Genomic DNA, 15,889 nt, shown 5'->3' with positions numbered 1-15,889 from the left:
GTTCGCCCTAAGTGTGGCAGGGTATGCTCAGACGTGAGTCCCTTGTTCACTTGGCCACTGGATTCAAGATAGCCTGGCTGATGAGGATTATGAATCCGAAACCGGTCCCAGGATGCTTGTTTCCGGTCCAGGGAAGACATGGCTTGGCAGTTCGGGCTGGACTGTTCCCATAAGGCACAGGGTCAGACTGATTTGCATATAGCCATGTCTGAACTGGGGTGGCTGAGTGAACTAAAGAATGGTGATGGATTAAACCCGGATCAGTTGACTGGGGGTGAGTGTTTGATTTGTTCAGGCGCTCCGTCCATCATCCCCTTTTGTATCGCTTTGTTCGCCCTAAGTGTGGCAGGGTATGCTCAGACGTGAGTCCCTTGTTCACTTGGCCACTGGATTCAAGATAGCCTGGCTGATGAGGATTATGAATCCGAAACCGGTCCCAGGATGCTTGTTTCCGGTCCAGGGAAGACATGGCTTGGCAGTTCGGGCTGGACTGTTCCCATAAGGCACAGGGTCAGACTGATTTGCATATAGCCATGTCTGAACTGGGGTGGCTGAGTGAACTAAAGAATGGTGATGGATTAAACCCGGATCAGTTGACTGGGGGTGAGTGTTTGATTTGTTCAGGCGCTCCGTCCATCATCCCCTTTTGTATCGCTTTAACTATATTTTTGGGCACCATCTAACTTCCGATGAAAACTGGGAGTCTGAAGACCCTTCTTGCATGGACGAATTCCTTAGCGCATTCATGCAAGCAAAATTCAAAGGGTATACCCCATAACTCAAAGCATATGACTCATTCTTTATTTCGCAAAATATGATTCATAAAAAGATGCCTGCAGAACTTATCACCGAGGGTTCCAAACCGATGCTTCTAACGGTTGTACGTTTAGATGTAAGGTTCATAGATACTTTGAATTTTCTGCCCATGAAATTGAGCAAGTTTCCAAAAGCCTTTGGATTTCCAGGTAGTAAAGGTCATTTCCCCCACTTTGTTAACACCTGGGCAAATCAGAGTTATGAGGGTCCCATGCTTCCGCCCGACAGCTACGGTGTTGAGTATATGATGCCTACGGAGAAAGAGAGTTATCTACAGTGGTATAGTGAAAACCGCGAAAAGTCATTTCATTTTAAAACCGAGTTGAAAGCTTACTGTCAGGCTTATGTAAAGATCTTGGGAAAAGCTTGCAATCTTTTTGGAGCGTTGTTGTAGACATGACAAAACAAGAAAAGGTTCTGAAACCCACTACCGTCAAGATGATAAAATTTATAGAGTACATTGACCCTTTTCAATACGTTATGCTGGCTTCCATGCGCATGTCTACTAGCACATGTTTTTACAACCTGGCTGCTTAGCTCTAGTACCTTCTTACCTTTATAACTGTAAACAGAAATGATAGTCTACCTCCTCTACTCAACGGCTCATGTACATCTTTGACAAGGAAAACATCTTTATCCAACAAACCTTGCAGCATGGTGAATACTGTGTGGGCCCTAATTTCCTGGATGGGTATGCTGTAATAAACTGCGTGCCAATGGCCTTTAAATACATTGGTTGCTTTTAAAACGGTTGTCCCCACTGCTACAAACCCCACAAGTTTAATAAGCTGTTGGGGACAAAATTTGAACACTTGCAGGCGTACTCTGTTAAAGGCGCAATATGTTAAAAACTGTGATTTTGTTCTGAGGTCAGTCTGGGAGCACAAATGGCTAGATATTTTAACATCAGATTCTTTCATTGAGAGTAATGAGTTACCCGAACCTTAGTAGCCCTGCGGCGCTTTATTTGTAGGTCATACAAACATTATACAGTTGTATAGGGCCATGGGAGAGGGTGACAGAATACATTACTTCAGTTTCATATGTTTCTATCCATTTGTGAACAAGACAATGTTATACTCCTCAGGTCCCCCAAGCATCATATACAGGGACTTTGAATCCATAGAGAAATACTTTGGGTTAGTTAAATGTCACCGTGCAGAGTCGATGGTAAGCTAATGTTCCCCCTGTGTTGGACATGCTCTAAAAGTAAATAGACTAGCGAGTGCAGACACATTGATGTGCACACGGTGCTCACCAGGACCTGGTGTAGCAGTGAGGTACAGGCAGCCCTGGAGAAAGGATGTCAACTTGGAAAAATACATTGAATTTGGCACTTTGAGAGGACTACAGCTCAGTTAGTATACTAACTTATTTCTCGGAGATAAGCAGGAGGCATTTGGTTTCCTGAATGGTGCATTAACGAGGCCTCAAAACAAAAGTACAACATTGATTACTAATGGCTAGAGACTGAGTGGTCGACCTCGAAACTGGGGAACCGGGATCGAGTCTCGGCAGAGAGGTTAAACATCCTGTGATTCTGGGCAAATCATTTAATCTCACCATGCCTAACAAAAATGAATTTATCCATCTGTAACGCAAATGGCGCTCATGTAAAGCGCGCTGTTACCTTCAGGTTTAGTTCTCGCTACACAAAACTCCCCCAAAAAAGAAAATAACTACGCCCACAAGGGTATATGCTTGAGACTCGAGTTCATCTAAGTCAACCCCGCCAGCTAGCAAAGCTCTGCCTTAATACCTTATGGGGACAATTTGCACAGCGTACCAACTTGTCAAACACGACCTTCGTCGCAGATCCTGATGAACAGTTTAAATATCTTTTTGCACTGAGTTACAAGGTGTCCAGCTGCAAGTTTATCCATGACAAAACTTCCGCACTGCGATGGAAATACGCAACAGAGTACCCAACAACTTGTAACAATATAAACTTTTTCATATCCTGCTTCACAACCGCTCATGCTCTTTTAGAGCTTTACAATCTGATGGATAAACTTCAGGAACGGTGTCTGTATCACGATTGACTCTGTTATTTGTTTTTTTTTTAGCAAATTAGGGGATGTAGATCCCCAACTCAGTGATTATCTAGGCAATATGAACAGCAAGCTAGAAAATGATGAGTACATAGTCCAGTTCAGGTCATTTTGGACCAAGACCTATTCATACAGAATTCCAAGACTGCAATATGTATGAAAGTCCAAGGCATCACATTAAATGTAAACAACCGTGTTAAAATCAATATTGACAGTCTAAAGGATCTGTTGAATGAATTCTCTACCTCTAGCTACCATGAAAATGATAAAACAATTGTTGTAAAACAACCTAGCATATTCTGGTTCTAAAGATAGTGGGAAATTATAACCGTTGCATATAACCTTGCACATAATGTTTGAAAAAATGGTCCTGTCTGGGGACTACAAATCCCTACCGTACGCTTACTGAAGGAGCATTAGAGTCTCGTAAACCCAACTATGGACACCAGGTTGCAGCACCCGTTCTCCTGCTTATTAGCAGGCCCCTCAAATTGCTGTAAAAGCTATATTAGAAAGAAACTATAAGAAAATGTTCCCAGTGTTTGATCCAAAACCCCTAACAATATTGTTTGCCTTTATTCGTACTGACAAAATCTTTATACAGAACTATCCCTAAGGTTTCTACACATCAAATGTATAGAATGTATACCGAATAATCTCAACAATGATACATTGTTAAGTATAGGCCTTGTAAACATGGTGATTGTCAACAACCTTATGAGCAAAGGTGAGGATCACCCTGCGATAGAGAAAGCTTTTATTCATTATTCACACCATCGCAATCTAAGCATATGTTACATCATGTAGAACTTGTTTTAGAAAGGTAAGAGCAGTCATTCTATAGCTCTTAACGCCTCGTACCTGTTTTTTTTAAACCCCTAGACAAACAACAGATATCCATTATAGGTAAACAGATATACCCTGTTAACACCCACTTTTTCTTGTAAGCCTTTAACAACGATACATAGAAACTGCAAAGTTAATTACTGGTAGACTTCAAATCCAATACTCTAGAAGACTACAGACTGCATGCTGGTATTTTCTAACCAGATCTCTCAGTCTCTTACACATATAGAACCAAACCTAAGCTCAAAGTCTATAAACAGAATTGTTAAAGAGTCTCCTGTAGCATTTATATTCTAGACCTTCTAATACCCGGTATTGAACATGTTGGCGCGTCTACACCGGAATCTAGCCCTCCTAAAAATGCTAATCACAGCAACCCCCCAGCAAAGAAAGACCATCCTGAGTGCGGCTTCGGAGGATTTAGTGGCTGCCTTTTAAAAAGTCGCTCTAAACACTAAAAGGTAATGCCCCTATATCAGAGCGCCAGTTCCTTGTTTTGAAGAAGAAGTGGCACCTTATCAAGAAGCTCAGTAATAAAAGGGCATCCCTCATGTCTAAGGAAGAAACTGGTACAGCAGTCAGGAGGTTTTATGGGTTCTTTGTTGGGCATAGCTACACTGCTAATTATCAGCCTCCTAACCGGGAACCGATGGATTATGCCCAAAAGATGTACTTGGTACCATTGCAGCAGCTGGAACAGTTTGGGAAGTCTATCGACTCTACCCGGAACATCCAGAAAAATGAGACGCAGCACCTGGATGGCCAGAATAAAGAAATTTTGAACCGTACTTATTACAAACCTTACCACAAAGCAGGTCTTTACTCCAGCACTCTTTAAAACTTTTAAAAATATTACAGGTATTGGAATTCTGAAAACAACAGGTTGACTCTCATGCCCCTGACACTGAACTGCCTCCGCCAGCCCCTTCAACGGCTCAACAACCACCACCATCCTCAGACATCATTGTTGAAGAACTATTATAAAATATTAGTCAAAGGTACAGAGGGGCCATGCAAATGTTGCTAAGTAAAATGTCAGCTTCTAAAGGCCTGTCCTCATGGAATGAGAGAGGCGAATTCCTCTACAAAGATCAACCAGTTGTTGGATCCCACATGTATGACTAGCGAAAGGTCTTACGCATCCCCAAAACACTATCGCTCCAGGAAGCGCCCAGAGATTGTGAACAGTTTTTGAAAGCCTCTGCGGAAATCAACATTCCTTCGTTGATCGTCAGAAATGCTGAACACAGTCAGCTGTTTGAAAGTTTGAAAGATCCAACTTACGGCCACTATGTACTCCAACACCTGTTGTTTTTAACCCCCTCCCTTAGATGGCAGCATCCCCTTTTCTCCCAGCTATCCCCCTGTTGGTGCCCGAGGCACTGCCTCTGTAACCTAAAAAAAAGACATTGTCCATAGTTAAATGTGTGATGTTTTATTCTGACTTTCGAACCTATGTATGTGTGTGCCTGTGTTTGTGTATATAGTTTTGTCATAGTTGACATTTTGACATTTTTCTTCTTTTATTTCTTTACTAGGTTTATCAGTGTTTTGTAAATAAATCCTTAAACATTTTAAAGTGTTTCTGTCATCTTTTAAAAATGTTTTAAATGTGTGTACTTGCATTAGAATAAAGATATTGAGTCGGCATTCAGGTTATAACTTTTTTTGTTTTTGATAGTCATCATTACGCATAAGAGGTGTTGACAAACTGCGTATTCTGTTTTAATAGCGCTTGATGTAGAGCTGGAGTTTTTTTTCACACATTTCATAATAATACTGTCATTGTTAACTAGGTCGTCGAATATAGATAAAAACAAAATCGAAACATCATACCCTCAAATATTTTACTAATAAAATATATACAATGCTCCCTGCATGTGACAGCGAGAGAACCCTGTACCTGTATTTTGCTATACCCCACCCTCGCAGCAGCTTATTTAACATACTTGAATATAGATTTTTGTATAGATGCAATGCTCGGGAAATGTCGCGGCACTGTCAAACACTGTACCCTTGTCTTTATCTAAAAACAGGAACTCCCAGTGAGTTCCTTCCATGTAAGGCAGATCTGTGTTAAAGACGAGCGTGAAGGGTCTTTCTGACTCTATTTCACCAGGTAGAGTGTCGCATGGAAAAGGCATTTATTAGCATATTTATGATGGCTTAAGAAATCCCGAATTTGAACCGTGTCCATTTTCAATATTTTAAAGATAGTCAAACAAGATCTGCCGGGCATGGTTGATCTTAATGACATTGTTGAATACAGATAATACAACCATGTTCACATTCATAGCCAAAGACTGACTAAAACATATATCTGCTTTTAGATTTCCATTTTTGATCAAGCTGTAGTGGTCGCAGTCTTCCATGTCAGTGGTCTGATTGAAAGCGAACAACGTGTAGCCCGTTCCATATTCTTCTCTTGACACGACGACTACCGAGTCACGCAGGCGCTTCCCGGTTATCAAACCCAGATATTCACTGATAAAATTAGCATCTCCAAAGCTGACTGTGTCAGACTTTGCAGGAATCACAGCCCCGTCATGGAACAGCACTGAATAGTTGATGTCTTAGTGTTTGAAGTTGAAAGGGGTTGAGGTATGGAGATCGCTAATAGCTGTAGTGTCGACAAAAGCTATGATAATAAGGTCCAATAGGTACCCCAAAAATTCATTTTGCTGCTGCCTTAATCTGGTACTGGCTGGGATGCAGAATATCTTCAGAGCTACTCTTTCAACATAGTACTTGGAGTTCAGTAGCTGTAAGGTTTCGGCATGAGCCAGGCTGATGTTTATGGACACTTTCACTCTCTATACAAACAAACTAGTGGACAGTATGACCAGTTTATACTGTTACGCATCCCCAATGATGAGACAGAATGAGTCCTTGTTGCAGTTAAGTTTGATCTTAAGATCGATATTGTTGAAAAGCAGTTTATCTTGGAAGAAAAGTTCTGAATGCATACGCCCGAGGAAGTCAAACTGTCTACTGCAGGTCGGCGAAGTTTGCTCTTTTTACAAAAACTTGATTGTCCCCGTTCAGCTCCTTGTCTTCAAAATGCACATACGTATCCTTGTAGAAGAGCCCTGTTAAAATCTGTGTGTCCAGGGCGTTGTGGCTGTAATTTAGAATACTCTACATGTAGGCCTTGTAGGCATACATGTTATCACTTTGGTTGACAAGTCGATTGCCGAGGGTAATGCCCACCTGATTAAACATGGTCACGATGGGGTAAGCGATTCTCGCCTTATGGCCCTTCTTTTGTAAGCGCTGTTTGAAGAGCACCACCTTTTTTTATAGGGAGCCTGTGGACCCCTACGCGTCGAAAACCCTCGCTTCATTTTAATATTTGTGTGTGACCTGTGCACAAGGCCCGCTCCTTCTTTGGGTTGTTTGTTTATGCATTTGGCAACCACAGAAGTCACAGATCCCACCAATTCCTGGGCAATGTTTGAGGCCACCGCTTTAACATGGAGTTTTCCTTTTTCATAGTCTCTTCTCAAGAGAGACATAGCTCTTCGAAAAATACTACAGAAAAAACCTCCAAATTCCTCCCCATACATAACAGGGGCTACTTGAAAGAATGGTGCCCCTTCATATCCGGCCTGGTGTCTGTAATATTCCCTTTTGAGAGCGGGTCGCCATATGTTTTCATGATCACCATGATGAGTTCTTAATATATGCTGTTGTGTTGCTGTCTTAAATGAAGCTTACAATAACTTTCTTGTATTGAAAGGTCAGTGGCTCAGATTGAAGGTCGAAGATCATGACCGTCATAGTGTCAAAATGGTTTTTGGAAATTGCTACGTGTTCAGGTTTGATATGTTGAATATTAATCACTGTGCTATTTTTTCCCTTCACCTGGACCCATCCTTACAATGGTGAATAACTATCTTGATCCTCTGTGGCTCTACAATATCACTTTAGACGCAGAGTGTCTAGAACCCTTAGTCAATATTGGGGCACATGAGGTCCAACTCTACTTGGCTTTTTATATGCTGTACTGTTCCTAAAACTCCTCTTCATTTAGCATACAGCTAAACTCCGTACCGCGGTTTGGATCTTTAAGAAATACCTTCCTTCCATTGTTATCTGATACTAGCTGAATGTTTGAATAAGTTTCGATGCTGGGTATGGATTTGTTGATGGCTTCGACAAGCCCTGCAACGCTGGACTAATAGCCATGAGGAAAGCCAGCATGGATGTTCCGAGGGTCCTGATCACGCTTTATAGTAAATATGGCCTTGAGCATTCTAAATGTATTCCTTGTTCTTAAGTATTGGATTTCGGTTAGGGCTACATCCTGCTCCCCTTTTAGGTCCACATGTTTAGCCAGTTTCACAGTATAATTAGAAATGTTACTGTCCAGAAACATGTCCTTCGAGGCATTGGGTGGCAAGGTAATATAAAATGATGTTGTCACTTTATTATCGCCTTCAGAGAGCCCCCGTACCAACACACCCTGCAGGGAGCCGGCCAGCACCCAACCGTTACACTTCTCGGCCACCCCCTCCATTTGACAAAGGCCTCTCTGTTAGCCCCACTACCTTTCCATTTCAGAATCTTTACAACCCTGTACACCCTGTATGGATCATCTGGTACCTTTTGTAACTCTTCATTGTAAAGGCACCCAATGCCGATTTGCCATTGTAGTCCTTTAAGCTTTAAATATATATACCTTCTTTAAACTCCACACTCTTCACTATAAATATTTAATTACTAAAAGTCTGCTGGTATTTCTTCATAAAGATCACTTTTCACTTTACAACCCTAACATGATCACCTTCTTTTAAAAGAAGCTTCTTTACCTCGGCAGTGAAATGACTCCTGTACACCATTCTCCACACCGCCAAAGAATTATCGGTTGTTACAGTCTACGAGAGACTTTTTTTGCTTCTGTTATAAGCATCTATAAACCCCTGTAGAACGTTGACATAGAACCAGGTGCTGTAGGCCGTGAAATATCTTCACATCTAACATTTCAAAGTTCTGTCTATAACAGCAGCTTTTACCTTGTGTGCATTACAAAATGATGAACAGTGTGCTGTTTTAATAACTTCTGAAACAGATGTTTAGGGGTTCCTTATATGTATTCTAAGCATAATAAAATGGGGTCTACTCCTCTATATTTCATATTTCATACTTCATACATCTCAGCCAGATCTGTGTTTCCTCATGGAAACATGGCTCAAACCCCATACTACCCCCGCTATTACGTTCGGAATTCCTACAGGGTATAAGTTTCTAAACATGGATCGACCTACTAAGATAGGAGGCGGACTGGCCATCATATATAAGGAAAATCTGAAAGTTACCATACTAGAGAAAAAATGTAGTCCCACACTAGAAATCATAACTTTCCGAATCAATCTCTCTACTAAAATAGCTATGAAAGGAGCACTCATATATCGCCCGCCTGGACCTTGCGGAGGGTTTTCTCTGGCCCTCATGGAACTGCTAGCCCCCTACCTCAGAGCCAAAGAAGACTTTTTTCTCCTAGGAGATTTTAATATACATGCAGATAACCCTGAACTTACGGAAACAAAATCTCTGCTCACAGATATGTCCACGATAGGCCTAGAACTTCAGAATTCTGGCCCAACTCATGATGGGGGACACTTCTTAGATCTACTCTTCTCAAACTGCCCTACCATTCCCTGTAAAACCCCCTCCCAATTAGATTGGACAGACCACTATCTAGTAGATTTTAATCTCCCCATAACAAATAAACGGCCATCCAATATAACTCTCCCTCCAATATGGAGGCGCCAGTGGCACAAAGTTACAACAGAGGGAATGCAGAACATCTGGAAGAAACCCATATTCCAGGAAACTGATAAGGTGGAAGATACACTTAATAAATTCAATGACTCTCTCTCAGAGGCAATAAACAAGCTTGCCCTGCTGAAACTGCACAAACAATTCTCTGCACACAAACAGGAGAAATGGTACACAGAAACACTGAGAACTGAGAAGCAAGGGTGTAGAAGATTAGAAAAGAAATGGAGGAAATCACACCACGAAGAGGACAAGAAAGCTTACTTAGAAGCTCAAACAAAATATTACAAAAACATCAGAAAAGCCCGTAAGGATAGTCTGGCCCTACAATTGACAGAGGCAGGAAACTCCTCAAAGGAATTATACAAGATATTGGAATCCTTTGTAAAACCTGCAGCGTGTACGAGCATGGATGACTTCTCATTGCCACTATGTAATGAGATATCCCTGTTTTTTGAGAGCAAAATTAACACTATATATGATAAAATTCTGAAAGCCACCAGTATTATCAGTGATAAGCCAGTCCCCACTACACCACAACAAAAGAAAGTATCCTTACTTTCTTTCCCCCCAGTTTCTAACACCGATTTTCCCCTCCTAACCAGCCACATAAAATCAGGCTCCCCTAATGACCTCATACCAGCCAAAATGATGGCCCCTCTAAATTCCTTTCTAGGTCCCGTTATTCAAACCATCATAAACCAATCCCTTAGAGAAGGACAGGTACCATCTGAATGGAAACAAGCAGTGGTGAATCCCATTCGGAAAAATACCTCACTTCCATGGTCTGATTTATCCAACCTCAGACCCATTTCCCTCCTACCCTACCTCAGTAAAATTACCGAGAAGCATGTTAACATCCACCTGTCAAAATACATCGAGGCAGCGGAGGGCCTGGACCTATCCCAATCTGGTTTCAGGCCCAATCACAGCACTGAATCAGCCCTCCTATCCGTGACCGATAACATCAGGATGTCACTGGATGGGGGAGACTCAGTGATTTTAGTGCTGTTAGATTTGTCCGCTGCCTTTGACACGGTATCACATGAACTTCTTCTCGAAAGACTGAGTGACGTGGGGGTAGGAGGAATGGCTCTATCATGGCTGCAAAGCTTTCTCTCTGGCCGTATGCAAGGTGTCAAACTGGGCTCCCATTCTTCAACCTCTAGAGCGCTAACTAAGGGAGTGCCACAGGGCTCGTGTCTCAGCCCCACACTTTTTAACATTTATGTGGCCCCCTTAGCAAATCTAATTAGATCTTACGGATTCACTCCGGTGTCATACGCTGATGACACCCAGCTCCTGTTTCCCTTTCAAACCCTCACACCGGCAATTCAGTCAACCTTTGCTGATGGGATGAGAGCTGTGGCGCATTGGATGGCCCAGAATTTCCTCCAATGCAATGTGTCCAAAACCGAGGTAATGTTGTTTGGGGGGGCGACTCTTCTATGGTCCCCAGAATGGTGGCCCTTGGAGCTAGGCCCTGTCCCCGACCCTAAACCAATAGCAAAAAACCTTGGTGTCAAATTAGATCAGGCGCTCCTGCTCAAGGAGCACACCACTCAAGTGGCAGGCGCCTGCCTCCACGTGGTGGGGCTACTGCGGCGCGTCTTTCCATTTCTGCCAGACAATCACAGAAAAACTCTCATACAAACTCTTATAATAAGCAGATTGGATTACTGCAACGGACTATACTTATCAGCAAATGAGGAACAGTTGGATAAACTTCAGGTTGTCCAAAATACGGCAGCAAGACTGGCTCTCAACGCCCCACCCAGAACACCTTCCCGTCCTCTGCTTTGCCAACTCCATTGGTTGCCAATAAAACAGCGCATCAAATTCAAAATCTGTAGTATGATACATAAATGCCTGTATGGAACCAGCCCCAAATATCTGAAAGAAAAATGTGTCCCATACACTCCCGGACGTACACTACGTTCAAGCAATCATCAGTTGCTACAGGTCCCAAAAATAAGAAGAGCTAGACAAGGCGGCCGAGCCCTGTCTTATAAAGGACCTATCCTTTGGAACTCCCTACCCACTGAGCTCAAACTGATCAGTAATCTGGAACTTTTCAGGAAAAAACTTAAAACCTATCTCTTTACCCAGTCATAAATTACTCATAACTCCCCCACAGCATGAATCATATTATACACTGTCCAGCTTTAAGCAATAGCGCAGAGATATCCCTTTGGCAATTGACTCAGGCGCTCAATAAGCAAATAAATAAATAAAATAAATAAATATCACATAATGATCACCTGATCTCCAGGGGCTCTGGTTCATTGAGGGATGCCACATAGCCCTAACCACGTAGTAGAACCATGAGCACGTGACTAACACATGACCAGGGTGATGTCACAACACACGGAAGAAGAAGTGTGGCGCAGCGGGCCAGGGTGCCTGACTTCGGACCATGGGGTTCAAGGTTCGATCGCAGGCGGCAGGTTAGCCCAGCACCATGTTCAAGTTCAAGTTCAAGTTCAAGAATTTATATAGCGCACTACTCACCCAGAGGGTCTCAAGGCGCTTGGGGAGGGGGTTCATTATTTGTCGAATGCCAGGTTTTGATTTCTTTTCTGAAGGAGATGTGGTTATGTGTAAGGCAGAGGTGAGTGGGGAGTGAGTTCCAGGTCTTGGCCGCCAAGTAGGAGAAGGATCTGCCTCCCATGGTGGATCTTTGGATATGCGGAACTGCGGCGAGGCCATGTGATCCTGGGAAATAGCTTGCCTAATCTTCCCGATGGCCCTCTCCGGAGGTAGCTGGGCACTTTACAGATACTGGTATTAACATTTTATTAACACGTGGCCCAACAAGGTCAGGTGACTCCCCAAAAAGTCACATCACTGCCGGGGAGGGCCCCCAGAGGCCTGGAAGTCCCAGTAACGGAAGTAAAGTCACTACCGGGGTAGGACAACTGTCATTTTTACTTGGTGTGGAAAGTATCCCTCCTTACTACTAACACCTGGCACAACTGAAAGTATGGACTATGAAAGAGAAATAAGATGCACAAGAAAAATCCAGAAACACAACATGCAAGATTAAGTAAAACACGTGAAATAAGAGAGGAACTAAATCGCTGATATGCCTTTACGTTTATAATATTCTGTTGTATGGCGTTTTAGGATCTGAGCGAAATTTACCAATTCATGCCCTTATTTAGGTACAATTCACATTGCCCTAATATAGGCAGAGTAATCATACCCATATTTAGACATAGCCCATGCAGTCCAAATACAGGTATGGCTACTTCCACCCGTACCAAAACATCACAACGATTTCTTGGAAAATTGGCTTAAGCAGTCAGGAACCTCCCCTTGCTTGAATATTGATTGAACTCATGGAGTTTACAAAGAACAACCATTCCCTAGGGGTTCTTTACTGATGTTATTATGCCAAACTTTACGTCAAACTAGGCACCTTCAAGGTATAAATATGCCTTCACTTGCTCTAGCAAGACACGGTGTTTCGGAGCAGCTCGACTATCTACTTGCCCGACGCAGCTCGCTACAGCAAATGCCGAGGGAAGCTGACCCTCCAGATGACGCACTGATCAAGAGACTGCATTTCTCTCTGGCAGAATCCAGCTCCAGTGTTTCCACCTCCCCTCGCGGGGTATTGGGAAATCGAGTCCTGAGACAGAGATACCAGACCTCCTTCATTCTAAACTAAAGTATGGAGCTGATTAGACCCTAAGAGAAATCTTGGATAGATTCTTGGCAAAGAAAACTAAACCTATGCTACACCACACTTACTTCTTCCCTCCTACTATGACTTAGGTTAGGTACATTGGGGTAGGCGTATTTTAGAAGCACCAGTTGAGTACTTTTATCCTTTGTTATATATATATATGTATTTATCTATGGTTTAGAAACCATACAATGCTTTTACAGTATTATTTTATAATACTCTTCTCGCTGTATGCATTATACTTTGCAGCCTGCATTACGATTGTAGCAGTTCACTTTACTTGCATGAAAAAGAAGACTGTTCAATAAATCCTTTTATTGAAAACACCTGTCTCTCTATTTCTATGCACCTCTGATGAAACGAAGCATGCACGATTGACTGAGTAAAATATCTATCTATTGTTTCCACCACCCTGAAGATACGTTTATTCTTGGGGAAACAAAGTTGTCATGTTTATGCGGCTGTCAGAAACTAATCTCTTCTTGTATATTCAAGAAAATTTCTAGTGACCTCTAAGCTAGCTGGCACTCACAATTAAGTTTAGTATATCCAATAGAAACCTAGTCGACATAAGTCCTACGTCAAATCTATAGGATATATTATTCCAATGCGCCGAGCCTATTAGGAATATAGGAACTACACTACAATTCATTGGACCTCATTTACAATACTTTGATGCATCGCAGAGATAAAATATACGGTGCATTCCTCTCCTTTTTCCCTGCGCTGGTGCATGATGGCACCGACGCAGACACCCTAGCGCCATGGTGCAAGTGTGTCTGAGTTGTAGGGGTGATTGCTTTTGAGCAGGAAGGGAGACCTTCTTGCACAAACAATCACCAGAGGTGTTTTCCTCTTTCTATGTGTGATGTAGAATTCAGCAAATGTGGAAAAAGGAAAAACCAGGAGAAATAAAGTTTTTTTTCCTGGTTACACCTCCCTTCCACCTCCGGTATCTGATGCATTCCCAGATTTTCAAAAACTTGTAAATCTGGGACTGCATCAGGTTCCATGAATGTTGCATGGGAAGACCCACAGCAACACCCATGGAACACCCTTTTCACGCAGAGTAATGAGTCAAAGGGCCATGAAAAGCCACGCAGGGTCGCTTTACGTGGCCTTGTAAATATGGGCAGGCACACAGCGCCGCCGGTGCGTCCAAAAAAGTGACGCACTGGTGGCACAATGTAAATAAGCCCCTTTGTTTGTAAATCAATCCATGTGTTTGGCATTAATGTTAAGGGCATGAAGACAGGGCCCGTTTTAACACCATAGTGCAGATAATTGACTTTACTGTAAGCACATAATTCGGGTTTTCAATCTGATTCGGATATGTAGATCAATTTCGCAAGAGAACAAGAACCCTACTTATCTTTTGAATCAACTTCACAGGGACCACATATAGCAGCTCAACTTCTAAAGGGGCCAGCAATCTGCAGCCAGGGCATGAGGTGTCCCAATGAGAGAGGCTAGTATGACGCCGGGTCTCAGCACAAAATATATTATACTTGAATAGCATTCTCACACTTAACATTACCAAGGGCAAGATACCAAATCACACGTGCTTGCATCCACTCCTAAGTGTGAAGAAAGGGAAAGGTGGGAGTGATGAACTGCATCATGCATGGATGAAGACTCCGACTCCAGAACGTGATGCTAATAGCATCACTGGCCTACAGTGGATACCACCATAGACCACAATGGCAATGAAGGGCTTTAAAACGGTAAGCACTGGACTGTGCGTCACAGTGCAGAAAGTTGATTCACTCCCTGGCTTCCGTCTCCTCCTTCAGATGAGGCGGGGTAGGCAGCCTAGGACAGACAGCCCAGACTTAAATACATCAATTTGTTTAGAGATGTGATAGTATTTCTTAATAAATCAATCTATTTAATATTTTTTATGTAAATGTGTTGGAATTTTCGAGGGGCGCGACCCCAGAGCCCTATCGAGAATCCCCCCTATTATTACTACAGCCAAATATGTCACAAGACTGTAATGAATATACTCCAGCTCAGCCTTGGAGTACGTCCAGCACCAGATCTCACCTCTCACCACTCACAGGTTACTGCAGCACACACTGCCATAGAACATAATGGAAGCAGGGAGTTAAAATAACACCCCATAGGAAGTATTGTTAACTAAATAAAGCTGGCTCTAAAGTATTTGGCACCTCCTCGCTCATCAAAAGGTGGCATACCAACTAAGAGGAGACGCAACCCGTTAACAAAATGTGGAGATCAGGGTTACATGATCTAAATGAGGATAGTAGAGGCGTCTACTGTCCTACAAGATTACGAGCTCTGGGCTTATTTGACATTGGCCACCTAGGCACTAGTTCAGAGGGTAATACGCCTAAAAAGGAAGAGGGGTGGAATATGGTCTAACGGAACTCATGCCCTCAATGACTGTCACAGGGGGTAAAGGGAAGGGCAAGAGGGCGGAGGGTCAGGTTGGGAAGGTGTTTGTTGTGTATAAGTTAAAACAGGAAAGCCCGATTGACGTTCTGTACCTATGTTTCAAAACACGATAATAAAATATTGAAATCTTAAATATATTTACATTTAGGGCATAGAAAGATAATGAAATGTACTAAACATAACATGTTTTTGTGATAAACTACGTCACAAGTAGTCAGGACAGCACTTTACAACGAAACCGGTCCACTGTCAGAACGCAAAGTGATCGTTCTAATTTAAGACAGCT

This window comes from Lissotriton helveticus, chromosome 2_1, assembly GCF_964261635.1.
Source record: "Lissotriton helveticus chromosome 2_1, aLisHel1.1, whole genome shotgun sequence".
Classification (NCBI taxonomy): Eukaryota; Metazoa; Chordata; class Amphibia; order Caudata; family Salamandridae; genus Lissotriton; species Lissotriton helveticus.
This window is presented reverse-complemented; position numbering follows the sequence as displayed.